The sequence below is a fragment of the Ylistrum balloti genome, unplaced genomic scaffold, assembly GCF_031769215.1.
Source record: "Ylistrum balloti isolate Yb309-2 unplaced genomic scaffold, AGI_CSIRO_Ybal_v1 Utg369596, whole genome shotgun sequence".
NCBI classification, from domain to species: domain Eukaryota; kingdom Metazoa; phylum Mollusca; class Bivalvia; order Pectinida; family Pectinidae; genus Ylistrum; species Ylistrum balloti.
In genome coordinates this window covers 232,628-249,124 of record NW_026781879.1, presented here as the reverse complement: position 1 = coordinate 249,124, position 16,497 = coordinate 232,628, and the positions used below count along the sequence as shown (strand labels likewise).

Here is a 16,497-nt window from a genome sequence, read left to right as displayed (position 1 = left end):
TCTGGTCATTCTATTTTATATATTCTGATTAGCTTGACTAATAAACAGTATCTCCTTTAAATGGAACAGCTATTTGTACTCGTATACTGTTGCCATCCACACCAGTACAATTATCATGTCACAATATGAAGCTGTTATGCCAGCAATAACATATGGCAAATTTTGCGGAAGATTTTTAAAGGAAAATGTCTTGCAAAGGTAAAGATACTTTAAGTCAAAATTTTCCACTTTATGTGGTGGATAGTTTAGTAACACAATAAGTAGTTTAGGGGGAAAGTAGTTTGTAAAGTTTTTTGTTTTAACATAGAAACAGTGATGTATACCTCTGTTGTTTGAGGTAGTTACTGGGATTTTTCATGGTGTCATAGGATGTAGTAATGCTGCTGCTGGGATTCAAACTAGCGACCGTTTCATCTCCAGCAGGACACTGAACCGCTTGACTAAAGGGGTATTCCCACTAGTGGTGTATGGCAACCTGTACTTATACAATGGTACACAATAGTATTTCAGGAGACAAGGCTTTTTCACTACAAGGCTAGATGTTGTTGTACTTTAAATGATAATCATGTGTGAACATGATCTAAGGTCATTAAATGGTGGTGTTTACAGTGTCTACATGTGGTCAGTTGGAGCAAAAATAAATATTGTTTAATCTTTGAACTATTGGAGTAGACATTGTCAGACATCACGGCTAATTAAGTATTTATATACCTGCTGGATGAGCATGAACCCCTAATCATGAATCTTATGACATTTTCATTAATTTGTCAGATATTGCAGGTTTTATTTTTGTTCTTGACATCTCATTGGTTATCAATGTTTAAAACGTGCGCTAAATATGTATCTGCTTGTTTATTGGTAGAAGGTAGTATCGACAGATCATCAGTCTGCAGAGTGTGAAGTCAAATTATACAGCTTATTTATCTAAAATTGTCTCATTGGTATTTAAAATTCATATCTCTTACATTAAAATATTTGATGTTATAAATAGAGATGATCTGGTCGGGCGTGATAATATTGTGAGATGATTGGCCAACATTTCGTGCTTCGTACTGATTGCTTCTTATACATACTTGGGGCCTCAAGTTTTATCAACTGGAGCATGCATGATGTGACAGCAAATTAGACAGAAATCAAACTGAAATCCTTGCTGATAGAGTGACATGGTTTTCTATAATTACAGTTAAATTTGTCTAAAATAGTCACTTTTTATCAATCGGAACACAACTGGTTACCAGATTTATACAATTGACGAGAGTAGTGACCGTACGGAACAATTAACAGGATTCCAATATCTTTGCCTATTGGTGATGTACGGTCTCAATCTTGATGTGATAAATTGATCTGAATTGTACACTATCACTAGACAGAAAGTGCTCAAATATCTGCTGATTTGAACTGACTGAAGGTTTTCCAAATATGGCACACCTACATGGATATTTGAACTGACTGAAGGTTTTCCAAATATGGTACACCTACATGGATAGTTTAGGCAGAAGCATGATATGTAGATGTGTGTATCTGATTTACTTGTGTATTGGAAACTTAAATGTGAAAGGCTTTCCAAGGAACTGGAGTGGATTATGTTTTGCAGATTTACCCAATAACTGAACAGAACAATGGATTGCTAAATATGTCTGAACTATCCAGCAGTTTCCTCTGTAAGTTAGAAGTTGTATTAAACTGAAGAATATGGAGGTTTAAAATTCGACAGTGTGAGCTCGCTTGATATGACTTACGATGAGCTAATGTATGCTGTTCATCAGGCATTAGTGTCCTACGTCAGATTTTCTGTGGTAAGTTTTTTTTAAAAACTGTAAAAGTCACACAGCTCCTGTTTGGCCTATCTGTACCTATAGTTGTTCTCGTTAATGGTCAATTCATGCTGTTTTCTCCTCTTTTTTTCTGAATTTGAATATAAAATAAAAATTCTATGAATCCAACTTTGGTAATTCAAATTTCTCAATGTATAAAATATTTTGTCTGATCCAAATTTTATTCCTATATATTACAACTAACTTGTTCCTTTATGAATCAAAGTTTTATAAATCAAACTTTTCTAAGTATCAAAGTTTTTTCATGGACTGTTAGCAATGATACCACAGTCATTGACACCTACTGATTTGAACAAATCACTTACTTGTACTGTACAGGTATTTTCGCCAAGCGACGAAATTTCACACATTTCAACAAAGAGTGCTACATGACAATGAGATTACGATAGCTTGATGTCATTGGCTCTGTGTTACGGGGGTTTATTAATGACTGGACATAGATTAAAGTTTAATTGCTTACTTACAAGCAGTGACATCTAATTGCGAAAACAATCGGAGGAAATCCTAGCGTCAGTATTCAGTTTTATTCATAAAAGCATGAGAAACACAAGGATTTATCTGTCAATCATGCGTTCTCCTATTGTTTCAGACTAACTGTCGTCAGAACATTAGCAAACACCCTTGTAATCTTTATGACCTAAGATGTGTGATGTCAGAGCTGTTGTTCTGGGACAGAATGCATTATGATATTAATTTGCTTTCTTTTAAATTCATTAGTGCCTATAAAGTTTATGTCTTGAAGTAATTACACGTGAAGACCACTTTAATGCTGTGAGTCATTGAAAATTGTTCCATGATATACTGTGTCACAGTCATTTAAAATTGTTCCATGATATACTGTGTCACAGTCATTTAAAATTGTTCCATGATATACATATACTGTGTCACAGTCATTTAAAATTGTTCCATGATATACATATACTGTGTCACAGTCATTTAAAATTGTTCCATGATATACCATTCCATGATATACTGGGTCACAATCATTTAAAATTGTTCCATGATATACATATACTGGGTCACAATCATTTAAAATTGTTCCATGATATACATATACTGTGTCACAGTCTTTTAAAATTGTTCCATGATATACATATACTGTGTCACATTCATTTAAAATTGTTCCATGATATACATATACTATGTCACAGTCATTTAAAATTGTTCCATGATATACTGTGTCACAGTCATTTAAAATTGTTCCATGATATACTGTGTCACAGTCATTTAAAATTGTTCCATGATATACTGTGTCACAGTCATTTAAAATTGTTCCATGATATACTGTGTCACAGTCATTTAAAATTGTTCCATGATATACATATACTGTGTCACAGTCATTTAAAATTGTTCCATGATATACATATACTGTGTCACAGTCATTTAAAATTGTTCCATGATATACATATACTGTGTCACAGTCATTTAAAATTGTTCCATGATATATACTGTGTCACAGTCATTTAAAATTGTTCCATGATATACATATACTGTGTCACAGTCATTTAAAATTGTTCCATGATATACATATACTGTGTCACAGTCATTTAAAATTGTTCCATGATATACTTTGTCACAGTCATTTAAAATTGTTCCATGATATACATATACTGTGTCACAGTCATTTAAAATTGTTCCATGATATACATATACTTTGTCACAGTCATTTAAAATTGTTCCATGATATACATATACTGTGTCACAGTCATTTAAAATTGTTCCATGATATACATATACTGTGTCACAGTCATTTAAAATTGTTCCATGATATACTGTGTCACAGTCATTTAAAATTGTTCCATGATATACATATACTGTGTCACAGTCATTTAAAATTGTTCCATGATATACTGTGTCACAGTCATTTAAAATTGTTCCATGATATACATATACTGTGTCACAGTCATTTAAAATTGTTCCATGATATACTGTGTCACAGTCATTTAAAATTGTTCCATGATATACATATACTGTGTCACAGTCATTTAAAATTGTTCCATGATATACATATACTGTGTCACAGTCATTTAAAATTGTTCCATGATATACATATACTGTGTCACAGTCATTTAAAATTGTTCCATGATATACATATACTGTGTCACAGTCATTTAAAATTGTTCCATGATATACATATACTGGGTCACAGTCATTTAAAATTGTTCCATGATATACATATACTGGGTCACAGTCATTTAAAATTGTTCCATGATATACTGTGTCACAGTCATTTAAAATTGTTCCATGATATACATATACTATGTCACAGTCATTTAAAATTGTTCCATGATATACATATACTATGTCACAGTCATTTAAAATTGTTCCATGATATACATATACTTTGTCACAGTCATTTAAAATTGTTCCATGATATACATATACTGTGTCACAGTCATTTAAAATTGTTCCATGATATACATATACTGATATACATATACTGTGTCACAGTCATTTAAAATTGTTCCATGATATACATATACTGTGTCACAGTCATTTAAAATTGTTCCATGATATACATATACTGTGTCACAGTCATTTAAAATTGTTCCATGATATACTGTGTCACAGTCATTTAAAATTGTTCCATGATATACTGTGTCACAGTCATTTAAAATTGTTCCATGATATACATATACTGTGTCACAGTCATTTAAAATTGTTCCATGATATACATATACTGTGTCACAGTCATTTAAAATTGTTCCATGATATACTGTGTCACAGTCATTTAAAATTGTTCCATGATATACATATACTGGGTCAAATGAAGGCACAAATGTAAACTTATAAGTCAACATTTTCAATTTCTCTTTGATTTCTATTTAAGGGGATGTTTTTATACTTTCATGGATGAAAGTGTTTTGTTTTAAGATAAGAATGTCTCTTTTCACTCAACGTATCGGTAGAAAGGTTGTGTCATCAACCATAGTTATGAACCGGAAAATGTTGATATAACCCCCACCACTAACCATTCAAGGTCTCAACATATCAAAAGTGTTTTGGTCGTCCTTTATGCTTCACAACCTTGAAGTTTGACTGTATTTTTAGACTTAACTTTTTTTTATGTCAAAATGCAGTGCTAAGTGAAAGGCTTATAAAAATGACATTTGTCCTCGGAAAAATAAGACGTTGAAAAAAATATAATTATGCAATGACTGCTGCTGGTAAACTTAGCAATCACAGATTGCACTTGATTTCTGTGATGGTGAAGTGATCATTTGTCCTTGTAATGTGTGAGGTAGATGCAAGAGCCTGTGCACAGCCTAATATATTTAGAATGTGTATTGATTTTCCAGTGCTGTAGGCCGACTGTTATATGGCAGGGATTTGTGTGTTTTATCAAACGTTTTATCATTGGTTATACAGAAATCTATGAAATCTGGATTTCTAGTCAAACACGGAAAGATGGTGAGAGATATAGAGGGCAGCAGAAATACTCGACCCCTGAAACAATATTTATACTATCTACTGTAATTGTGTGATGAGATAGATGGTGGGAGATTTAGCAGACAGCAGAAATACTCGACCCCTGAAACAATATTTATACTATCTACTGTAATTGTGTGATGAGATAGATGGTGGGAGATTTAGCAGAAATACTCGACCCCTGAAACAATATTAATACCATCTACTGTAATTGTGTGATGAGATAGATGGTGGGAGATTTAGCAGACAGCAGAAATACTCAACCCCTGAAACAATATTTATACTATCTACTGTAATTGTGTGATGAGATAGATGGTGGGAGATTTAGCAGAAATACTCGACCCCTGAAACAATATTAATACCATCTACTGTAATTGTGTGATGAGATAGATGGTGGGAGATTTAGCAGACAGCAGAAATACTCGACCCCTGAAACAATATTTATACTATCTACTGTAATTGTGTGATGAGATAGATGGTGGAAGATTTAGCAGACAGCAGAAATACTTGACCCCTGAAACAATATTTATACTATCTACTGTAATTGTGTGATGAGATAGATGGTGGGAGATTTAGCAGACAGCAGAAATACTCGACCCCTGAAACAATATTTATACTATCTACTGTAATTGTGTGATGAGATAGATGGTGGGAGAGGACAGCAGAAATACTCGACCCCTGAAACAATATTTATACTATCTACTGTAATTGTGTGATGAGATAGATGGTGGGAGAGGACAGCAGAAATATTCAACCCCTTAAACAATATTTATACTATCTACTGTAATTGTGTGATGAGATAGATGGTGGGAGAGGACAGCAGAAATATTCAACCCCTTAAACAATATTTATACTATCTACTGTAATTGTGTGATGAGATAGATGGTGGGAGAGGACAGCAGAAATATTCAACCCCTTAAACAATATTTATACTATCTACTGTAATTGTGTGATGAAATTTACAACTTGTGAATGTGTCATGTATAGGTATATATTGCTACAGCACAGCTTTTCATTACCAGGCATGTTGATGAGTATTTGCAAGCCTTGTGGAATTTTAATGTTTAATTCTAAGATATCATCTATAAAGGTATTCTGACACTATCTTATTATCAAACCATCACGAAACAGCTTTTAAGAATTGGCAGTTTTGATGTGATATTGTAACAACATCAACAATATCCAGGATACCACTGGTACACAAAATATATACTGAGAGTACTGAAAACAATAGATACAATGTGATGAAAACAATAGATACAAGGTGATGAAAACAATAGATACAAGGTGATGAAAACAATAGATACAAGGTGATGAAAACAATAGATACAAGGTGATGAAAACAATAGATACAAGGTGATGGAAACAATAGATACAAGGTGATGAAAAAAAACAATAGATACAAGGTGATGAAAACAATAGATACAAGGTGATGAAAACAATAGATACAAGGTGATGAAAACAATAGATACTGAGAGTGGAAACAAAATATAGAACTGGTAACAGTAGATATAGACAGTGATAACATTAGATAGTTAGATAGTGATATTAACAGTGATAACATTAGATAGTGAGATAGTGATATTAACAGTGATATTGACAGTAATTGACAGTAATAACATTAGATAGTGATATTGACAGTGATAACATTAGATAGTGATATTGACAGTGATAACATTAGATAGTGATATTAACAGTGATAACATTAGATAGTGATATTGACAGTAATAACATTAGATAGTGATATTGACAGTGATAACATTAGATAGTGATATTAACAGTGATAACATTAGATAGTAATATTAACAGTGATAACATTAGATAGTGAGATAGTGATATTAACAGTGATAACATTAGATAGTGAGATAGTGATATTAACAGTGATAACATTAGATAGTAATATTAACAGTGATAACATTAGATAGTGAGATAGTGATATTAACAGTGATAACATTAGATAGTGAGATAGTGATATAAACAGTGATAACATTAGATAGTGATATTGACAGTAATAACATTAGATAGTGATATTGACAGTAATAACATTAGATAGTGATATTAACAGTGATAACATTAGATAGTGATATTGACAGTAATAACATTAGATAGTGATATTGACAGTGATAACATTAGATAGTGATATTAACAGTGATAACATTAGATAGTAATATTAACAGTGATAACATTAGATAGTGAGATAGTGATATTAACAGTGATAACATTAGATAGTGAGATAGTGATATTAACAGTGATAACATTAGATAGTGATATTGACAGTAATAACATTAGATAGTGATATTGACAGTGATAACATTAGATAGTTATTAACAGTGATAACATTAGATAGTGATATTGACAGTAATAACATTAGATAGTGATATTGACAGTGATAACATTAGATAGTGATATTAACAGTGATAACATTAGATAGTAATATTAACAGTGATAACATTAGATAGTGAGATAGTGATATTAACAGTGATAACATTAGATAGTGAGATAGTGATATTAACAGTGATAACATTAGACAGTGATATTGACAGTAATAACATTAGATAGTGATATTGACAGTGATAACATTAGATAGTGATATTGACAGTGATAACATTAGATAGTGATATTGACAGTAATAACATTAGATAGTGATATTGACAGTGATAACATTAGATAGTGATATTAACAGTGATAACATTAGATAGTAATATTAACAGTGATAACATTAGATAGTGAGATAGTGATATTAACAGTGATAACATTAGATAGTGAGATAGTGATATTAACAGTGATAACATTAGATAGTGATATTAACAGTGATAACATAAGATAGTGAGATAGTGATATTAACAGTGATAACATAAGTTAGTGATATTGACAGTGATAACATTCGATAGTGATATTAACAGTGATAACATTAGATAGTGATGTTAACAGTGATAACATTAGATGGTGATATTAACAGTGATAACATTAGATAGTGAGATAGTGATATTGACAGTGATAACATTAGATTGTGATATTGACAGTGATAACATTAGATTGTGATATTAACAGTGATAACATTAGATAGTGAGATAGTGATATTAACAGTGATAACATTAGATAGTGAGATATAGATATTGACAGTGATAACATTATATAGTGAGATAGTGATATTAACAGTGATAACAATAGATAGTGAGATAGTGATATTGACAGTAATAACGTTAGATTGTGATATTGACAGTGATAACATTAGATAGTGAGATAGTGATATTAACAGTGATAACATTAGATAGTGATACTATCAGTGATAGCATTAGATAGTGATATTGACAGTGGTAACATTAGACAGTGATAACAGTGATAACATTATATAGTGATGTTATCAGTGATAGCATTAGATAGTGATATTGACAGTGGTAACATTAGACAGTGATAACATTAGATAGTAAGATAGTGATATTAACATTGATAACATTAGATAGTGATATTAACAGTGATAACATTAGATAGTGATATTGACAGTGATAACATTAGACAGTGATATTAACAGTGATAACATTAGATAGTGATATTAACAGTGATAACATTAGATAGTGATATTAACAGTGATAACATAAGATAGTGAGATAGTGATATTAACAGTGATAACATAAGTTAGTGATATTGACAGTGATAACATTAGATAGTGATATTAACAGTGATAACATTAGATAGTGATGTTAACAGTGATAACATTAGATGGTGATATTAACAGTGATAACATTAGATAGTGATATTGACAGTAATAACATTAGATAGTGATATTATCAGTGATAACATTAGATAGTGATATTGACAGTGATAACATTAGACAGTGATATTAACAGTGATAACATTAGATAGTGATATTAACAGTGATAACATTAGATAGTGATATTAACAGTGATAACATTAGATAGTGATATTGACAGTGATAACATTAGATAGTGATATTAACAGTGATAACATTAGATAGTGATATTAACAGTGATAACATTAGATAGTGATACAGACAGTGATAACATTAGATAGTGAGAAAGTGATATTGACAGTGATAACATTAGATAGTGATATTGACAGTGGTAACATTAGACAGTGATAACAGTGATAACATTAGATAGTGATGTTAACAGTGAACACATTAGATAGTGATACAGACAGTGATAACATTAGATAGTGATATTGACAGTGATAACATTAGACAGTGATATTGACAGTGATAACATTAGATAGTGATATTGACAGTGGTAACATTAGACAGTGATAACATTGATAACATTAGATAGTGATGTTAACAGTGAACACATTAGATAGTGATACAGACAGTGATAAAATTAGATTGTGATATTAACAGTGATAACATTAGACAGTGATATTGACAGTGATAACATTAGATTGTGAGATAGTGATATTAACAGTGATAACATTAGACAGTGATATTGACAGTAATAACATTAGATAGTGATATTGACAGTGATAACATTAGATAGTAATATTAACAGTGATAACATTAGATAGTGATATTAACAGTGATAACATTAGATAGTGAGATAGTGATATTGAGAGTGATAACATTAGATTGTGATATTAACAGTGATAACATTAGACAGTGATATTGACAGTGATAACATTAGATTGTGAGATAGTGATATTAACAGTGATAACATTAGATAGTGAGATAGTGATATTGAGAGTGATAACATTAGATTGTGATATTAACATTGATAACATTAGACAGTGATATTGACAGTAATAACATTAGATAGTGATATTGACAGTGATAACATTAGATAGTGATATTAACAGTGATAACATTAGATAGTGATGTTAACAGTGATAACATTAGATAGTGATATTAACAGTGATAACATTAGATTGTGATATTGACAGTAATAACATTAGATAGTGAGATAGTATATAGGTATCTTTGATATGATATCAACCACATTAGATAGGATCCATCAATATTTGATGTGAAACAATATTACAAGAACTTCTGATTATTGTGGTTTAATGGTAGGATGAGTTTTCAATGATTGGTAATCTTTTTCCACCAACCCGAGGTTTAGCTGTAGAGTTACCTAGGAGGTAGCCAGCAGACGATAAAGATGGCTGATTATAGTGTTGTAGACCAGGTTGCTGGGGCTGATGACTAATTCCTGATTTTCCCATCATCTCCACATATGTATCTGCTTTCTTGCCAGTTCAAATATTCAGGTGCATTACTGAGCTTTCAGGAGAAGTTATCAATATCATGTTTCCATGACAACCCAGTTGGAGTAGTGGCACACAGAAGACAGGTGATCGTTATTCTCCATATATTATATCTCTGTTGGTGACTGTCCTCAAATCAGTCAGTGACTCGGACAAATCAGTACACACTTGGATCTATATATACAAGTTATCTAATATGTATATATATATATATATCAGTCATTAGACTAATATTGTGATGTAATATCACTACACAAATATTGAGATATAATGTCACTGGACAATATTGTTATATATAGACACTAGACAATATTGTGGTGTATTGTCACTAGATAAATATTGTTATATATAGACACTAGACAATGTTGTTATATATAGACACTAGACAATATTGTTATATATAGACACTAGACAATATTGTGGTGCATTGTCACTAGATAAATATTGTTCTATATAGACACTAGACAATATTGTTATATATTGTCACTAGACAATATTGTGGTGTATTGTCACTAGATAAATATTGTTCTATATAGACACTAGACAATATTGTTATATATAGACACTAGACAATATTGTTATATATTGTCACTAGATAAATATTGTTCTATATAGACACTAGACAATATTGTGGTGTATTGTCACTAGATAAATATTGTTCTATATAGACACTAGACAATGTTGTTATATATTGTCACTAGATAAATATTGTTCCATATAGACACTAGACAATATAGACACTAGACAATATTGTTCTATATAGACACTAGACAATATTGTTCTATATAGACACTAGACAATATTGTTATATATTGTCACTAGATAAATATTGGGATATTATGACTGCTGCTGATATATATTGAATATTTTGGGCCCTTATGGTATACCACGACATCTGTCATCCATCCATCATCATTTTCATACAAATTGTTACTAGTCATTAACCACTTACAGAATGTTGATCAAATTTGGTCAGAATCATCCCTAGAGAAAACAGAACACATTTTTTGTAAATGATGTGTCTTGGCCCCTAGGGGCATTGCAGGGCAGTCCCAAAAGGAGAAATTTAAAATCCTGCTCCTCCTGTAGGAATGATTGGATTTTGCCTAAATTTGAAGAATTGTTGGGAGAATCAATTTTGTATAAATTGTAGGTCTCGGCCCCAGGGGATGGTATTGGCGGGAGAGACGGTGCCCAATAGAGGAAATAGAGCAATTTTTTTAAAAATTCTACTTCACCTAGAAGAATGATTGAATTTTGACCAAATTTAGCCTGAAGCATTGTTGTTTAATGCAAGGATATTAATTTTGTATAAATGATGGGTCTCAGTCCTCTGGGGTGGGAAGGGCCCCATTAGGAAAAATTGAGTAAATCCTTAAAAAAAAGTTAGAAGTATTCTTTAGGGAAGGGAAATAATGTTTGTGGAAAGAATGGTTCTCAGTTTCCAAGGGCCTCAGGGGTGGGGTCCAAAAGGGTAAATATTGCAAGTTATTTAAAATCTTCCTCTTCCTATAAGAATGAATGGATTTTGGCCAAATTTGGTCTGAAGTATTAATGGGATAAGGGGACTAAATTCTGTATAAACTGTATTTTGCCCCCAAAGGGTAGGAGAGGTGGGCCCAGATTTGGAAATTGAAGATCTTAAAAGTCCTTCTTCCATACCAGGACAAGTTTGATCTGAAACAATTTTTATGAATGGTAAATTTGACCCCTTTTTGACCATAAGGTTGGGACCCAATCAAGGAAATTATATTGGACATTGTTTGTCTTGTTTGAAATTCTTAAATAAGTGGCTGAATAGCTGAATTAGCCAGGTGAGCAATGCAGGCCCTGAGGACCTCTTGTTTTCTGACACTAAAACATACAGAAGGATTGGATGAATGTTGCTGATATATATATTAGATTGTGGGTGATTGCTGTGTGAGATATTAGTGCTGTAATGTTGACCACATTACCCTATTCCAATGTTTGCCTCATTAATGTTTGATGGTATTTCCTATGTTACAGCCTAAGTGATGTTATTATGAATGCTCTATGAAGAGAAGGACACGTTCTTTGAGAGGATGGCAGAATGCTCCAGCATCCCATCTGACAGTGACAATGAAGATGTGACCAAACATCCTCAGTTTTCTTTCCATAAACAGACATCTTACAGGTAAGATACATACATCATCACACAATAAAGTGTATGATACCTCATCATACACATATGATTTGTAAACATTATCATACAGTGTACAGCACCAATGTTTAACAAGCAACACTTTATAAAGAATAAACACTGGTGGTATGGACTGATGATACTAACTGCTGTATGATTACATTTTCTTTCCTTTCCTGTGCCTTGTATATCCTTCACATTTCTACTTACTTCTGACATGCCTATTGACAATCTATGGTAACAGCAAATTTTAACAGTTAACATGTAACCTGAAAGGATAAATACAATGACAGAATACCTGTATATCTGACAGCTTTCTTACAGGGGAATTTACTGTTACACAGGTAGTATGTACTGTCATACAGGTAGAATGTACTGTCATACAGGTAGAATGTACTGTCATACAGGTAGTATGTACTGTTAAACAGATAGAGTGTACTGTCATACAGGTAGAATGTACTGTCATACAGGTAGAATGTACTGTCGTACAGGTAGTATGTACTACCATACAGGTAGAATGTACTGTCATACAGATAGTATGTACTGTCATACAGGTAGAATATACTGTCATACAGGTAAAATGTACTGTCATACATGTAGTATGTACTGTCATACAGGTAGAATGTACTGTACTAGTCTGTCATACAGATACAGGTAGTATGTACTGTCATACAGGTAGAATGTACTGTCATACAGGTAGTATGTACTGTCAAACAGGTAGAATGTACTGTCATACAGGTAGAGTGTACTGTCATACAGGTAGAATGTACTGTCATACAGGTAGTATGTACTGTCATACAGGTAGTATGTACTGTCATACAGGTAGAATGTACTGTCATACAGGTAGTATGTACTGTCATACAGGTAGTATGTACTGTCCTACAGGTAGTATGTACTGTCCTACAGGTAGTATGTACTGTCATACAGGTAGTATGTACTGTCATACAGGTAGAATGTACTGTCATACAGGTAGTATGTACTGTCCTACAGGTAGTATGTACTGTCAGGTAGAATGTACTGTCATACAGGTAGTATGTACTGTCATACAGGTAGAATGTACTGTCATACAGGTAGTATGTACTGTCAAACAGATAGAGTGTACTGTCATACAGGTAGTATGTACTGTCCTACAGGTAGAATGTACTGTCCTACAGGTAGAATGTACTGTCCTACAGGTAGTATGTACTGTCATACAGGTAGAATGTACTGTCATACAGGTAGTATGTACTGTCCTACAGGTAGTATGTACTGTCATACAGGTAGTATGTACTGTCCTACAGGTAGTATGTACTGTCATACAGGTAGTATGTACTGTCCTACAGGTAGAATGTACTGTCCTACAGGTAGTATGTACTGTCAAACAGATAGAGTGTACTGTCATACAGGTAGAATGTACTGTCCTACAGGTTATTACACTGCATCACTGACATATCTATGCAATGTTTACATACAACCATTCTATAACTTTTGATTACAGGTTTCTTCAGCAGTTCACAGAGGTGTGATTTCTTATCTTTTATGATGTGGATGAGTCTTGACAGTCTAGGTAGTGTAGTAAAGGGTCTTCTATATATATTCTTAGCCTGGAACTTATTATGTAAGAACCATATTAGTAACTTCTGCTGCAAATTATCCTATATGTTCTATCCCCATTACATCCATATTATACATTATAAGTTCTTTTTTAGGAAACCATGTCAAATAATGCAACATTATTAGTGTCTAATGATATTGTCTTTATCCACAATACTGTGTGTGTAATGATACGTTCTTAGTCTTCGTCAAGGATACTGTATGTATAGATACAATATTCTTCATCAGTTATCATTAGTCTTTGTCCATGGTACTTTGTGTCTTATGCTACAACTTTGTAAGTCTTTGTCCATGGTACTTTGTGTCTTATGCTACAACTTTGTAAGTCTTTGTCACTGGTACTTTGTGTCTTATGCTACAACTTTCTAAGTCTTTACCATGGCACTTTGTGTCTTATGAAACAACTTTGTTCATCCTCATCACCACTATAGCATGTCTTATGATATAGTCTTTGTCTGCATTACCTTATATATAAGAAGTAATGTTCTTGTGACAGACCAAGGGAGGTAACTCTCGTGTGTTTTCATTTCTCAGCATTGAGTAGAATAAGGAAGGTAACTCTAATGTGCTTTAACATACAGCTTTGGCTACTTGTGTTTCAACTAAACAATTATTATTTTTTAGTGGATTAATGTGTTATCACAGTGTAAACATCTTCATGAAAAATATACATTTTCATGAGAATCGCTGCATTATGATGGGTGATATTTTGAAATCAAAGAATTATCAAGTGACTTCCATACTTAATTAGAAGTATCATTAATCATGTTTAGGTTGTTCTCTAAATTCGAAGAAAAAAATCTTTCTTTCATGCCTTTACCTAGGGCCAGTTTATAGACAGAGAATCAGATTGCTGTTCAATATGGGTAGTAGTGTGTTTTAAAAGAATGTTTTTTTTACCTCTACATATTTTAAGTCATCCTAATTCTATACTTAGTTTTTATTAATTTCCAAGTATTGACAGTTTCTAATCTGACACAACTCCATTCCCTTAATGGTATATGTGATTTATGTAGAGTTGGAAAAGTCAATAAGAAATGTATACAGACTAGCAGGATCTTTACTGTATTCTTCAGTCCTGGGAGACTTTTCATTGTTGTTTGCAGGTTCATTGTAACTCACCACAAAGTAGGTATGTCAGGAGCTTCAGCATTAACACTCTATAAAAACAATACAGCATTGGGAACTAAGTACATGCTATTCTTCTGTTGGTTAAATCACTTATCAGCTATTGTATATAAACACTGATGTCTGTCTACCTCGTCAACCATCTGTCAGGAAATCCAGATAAAGACAGGGGTCTGTGTAAGGAGGTTTAGATGAAGTCCGGGGTCTGTGTAAGGAGGTTTAGATAAAGTCAGAGGTCAGTGTAAGGAGGTTTAGTTAAAGTCAGAGGTCAGTGTAAGGAGATTTAGATAAAGTCAGAGGTCAGTGTAAGAAGGTTTATATAAAGTCAGAGGTCAGTGTAAAGAGGTTTAGATAAAGTTAGAGGTCAGTGTAAGGAGGTCCACATAAAATCATACATGTACATGTATCTACTAGAAATTTATGATTGTGTGAAAATTCCTGATACTCACTTGTGTGTCCAGTAAAGGAAGGATGGCAGCAGGGGATATTGATGTTTTGGTTAGCAGCCAAACCTGTGTCTTCAGTTTTTCCATCATGTTTGTTTGAAAGTATGACCCAAGTCATCTATGAAACAAGGAGTGAAGGGAATTTGCTTTTATCATATGGCGGTATGACAAAAGCCATATCAAGGCTGTCTTATTTGGCACTTTTTATCTCTCACCTAATCCCAGTGTTATGTGATCCAGTGGCCCTTTAGTACAACCATCACCATTGGCAGATGTCCTTGGAGGTTACATCTACGTGACACAGTAGTAGTCCATAAGTACAAGTCCTGTCATTGGCTCATGTCCCCAGGGATTCCCTCGACCAACCATTGGCAGTCTACCAGCATCACATGATTTTCTTCTTTGTATTTTTGCCAATCTGTCTATTGGCTCTATATAAACAAGCTGCTGAAACAATAGTTTGCGAGTTTTTCTTGCCACCATCGGGGGTTGTTAAAGGTTGTCTACCACTTCTTGGTAATATACACGGCTCTTTCTCCTTCAGTGTTTACTAGTCATGAGGGTTTGTACAGGGACAGGATTCCTCTCTATGAGGGTTTGTACAGGATTCCTCTCTATGAGGGTTTGTACAGGGACAGGATTCCTCTCTATGAGGGTTTGTACAGGGACAGGATTCCTCTCTATGAGGGTT

At 33.0% G+C, this 16,497-nt stretch overlaps 1 long non-coding RNA gene across 1 annotated transcript; it reads right to left on the bottom strand.

Annotated features, from left to right (window-relative positions):
* Positions 1-15,157: 15,157 nt before the first annotated feature.
* Positions 15,158-16,144, bottom strand: LOC132545486 (uncharacterized). Its single transcript, XR_009554038.1, has 2 exons — positions 15,810-16,144; positions 15,158-15,392 (listed from the first exon to the last, which is right to left on the bottom strand). It is a non-coding gene; the product is annotated as an uncharacterized LOC132545486 (long non-coding RNA).
* Between the last annotated feature and the right edge of the window lie 353 nt (positions 16,145-16,497).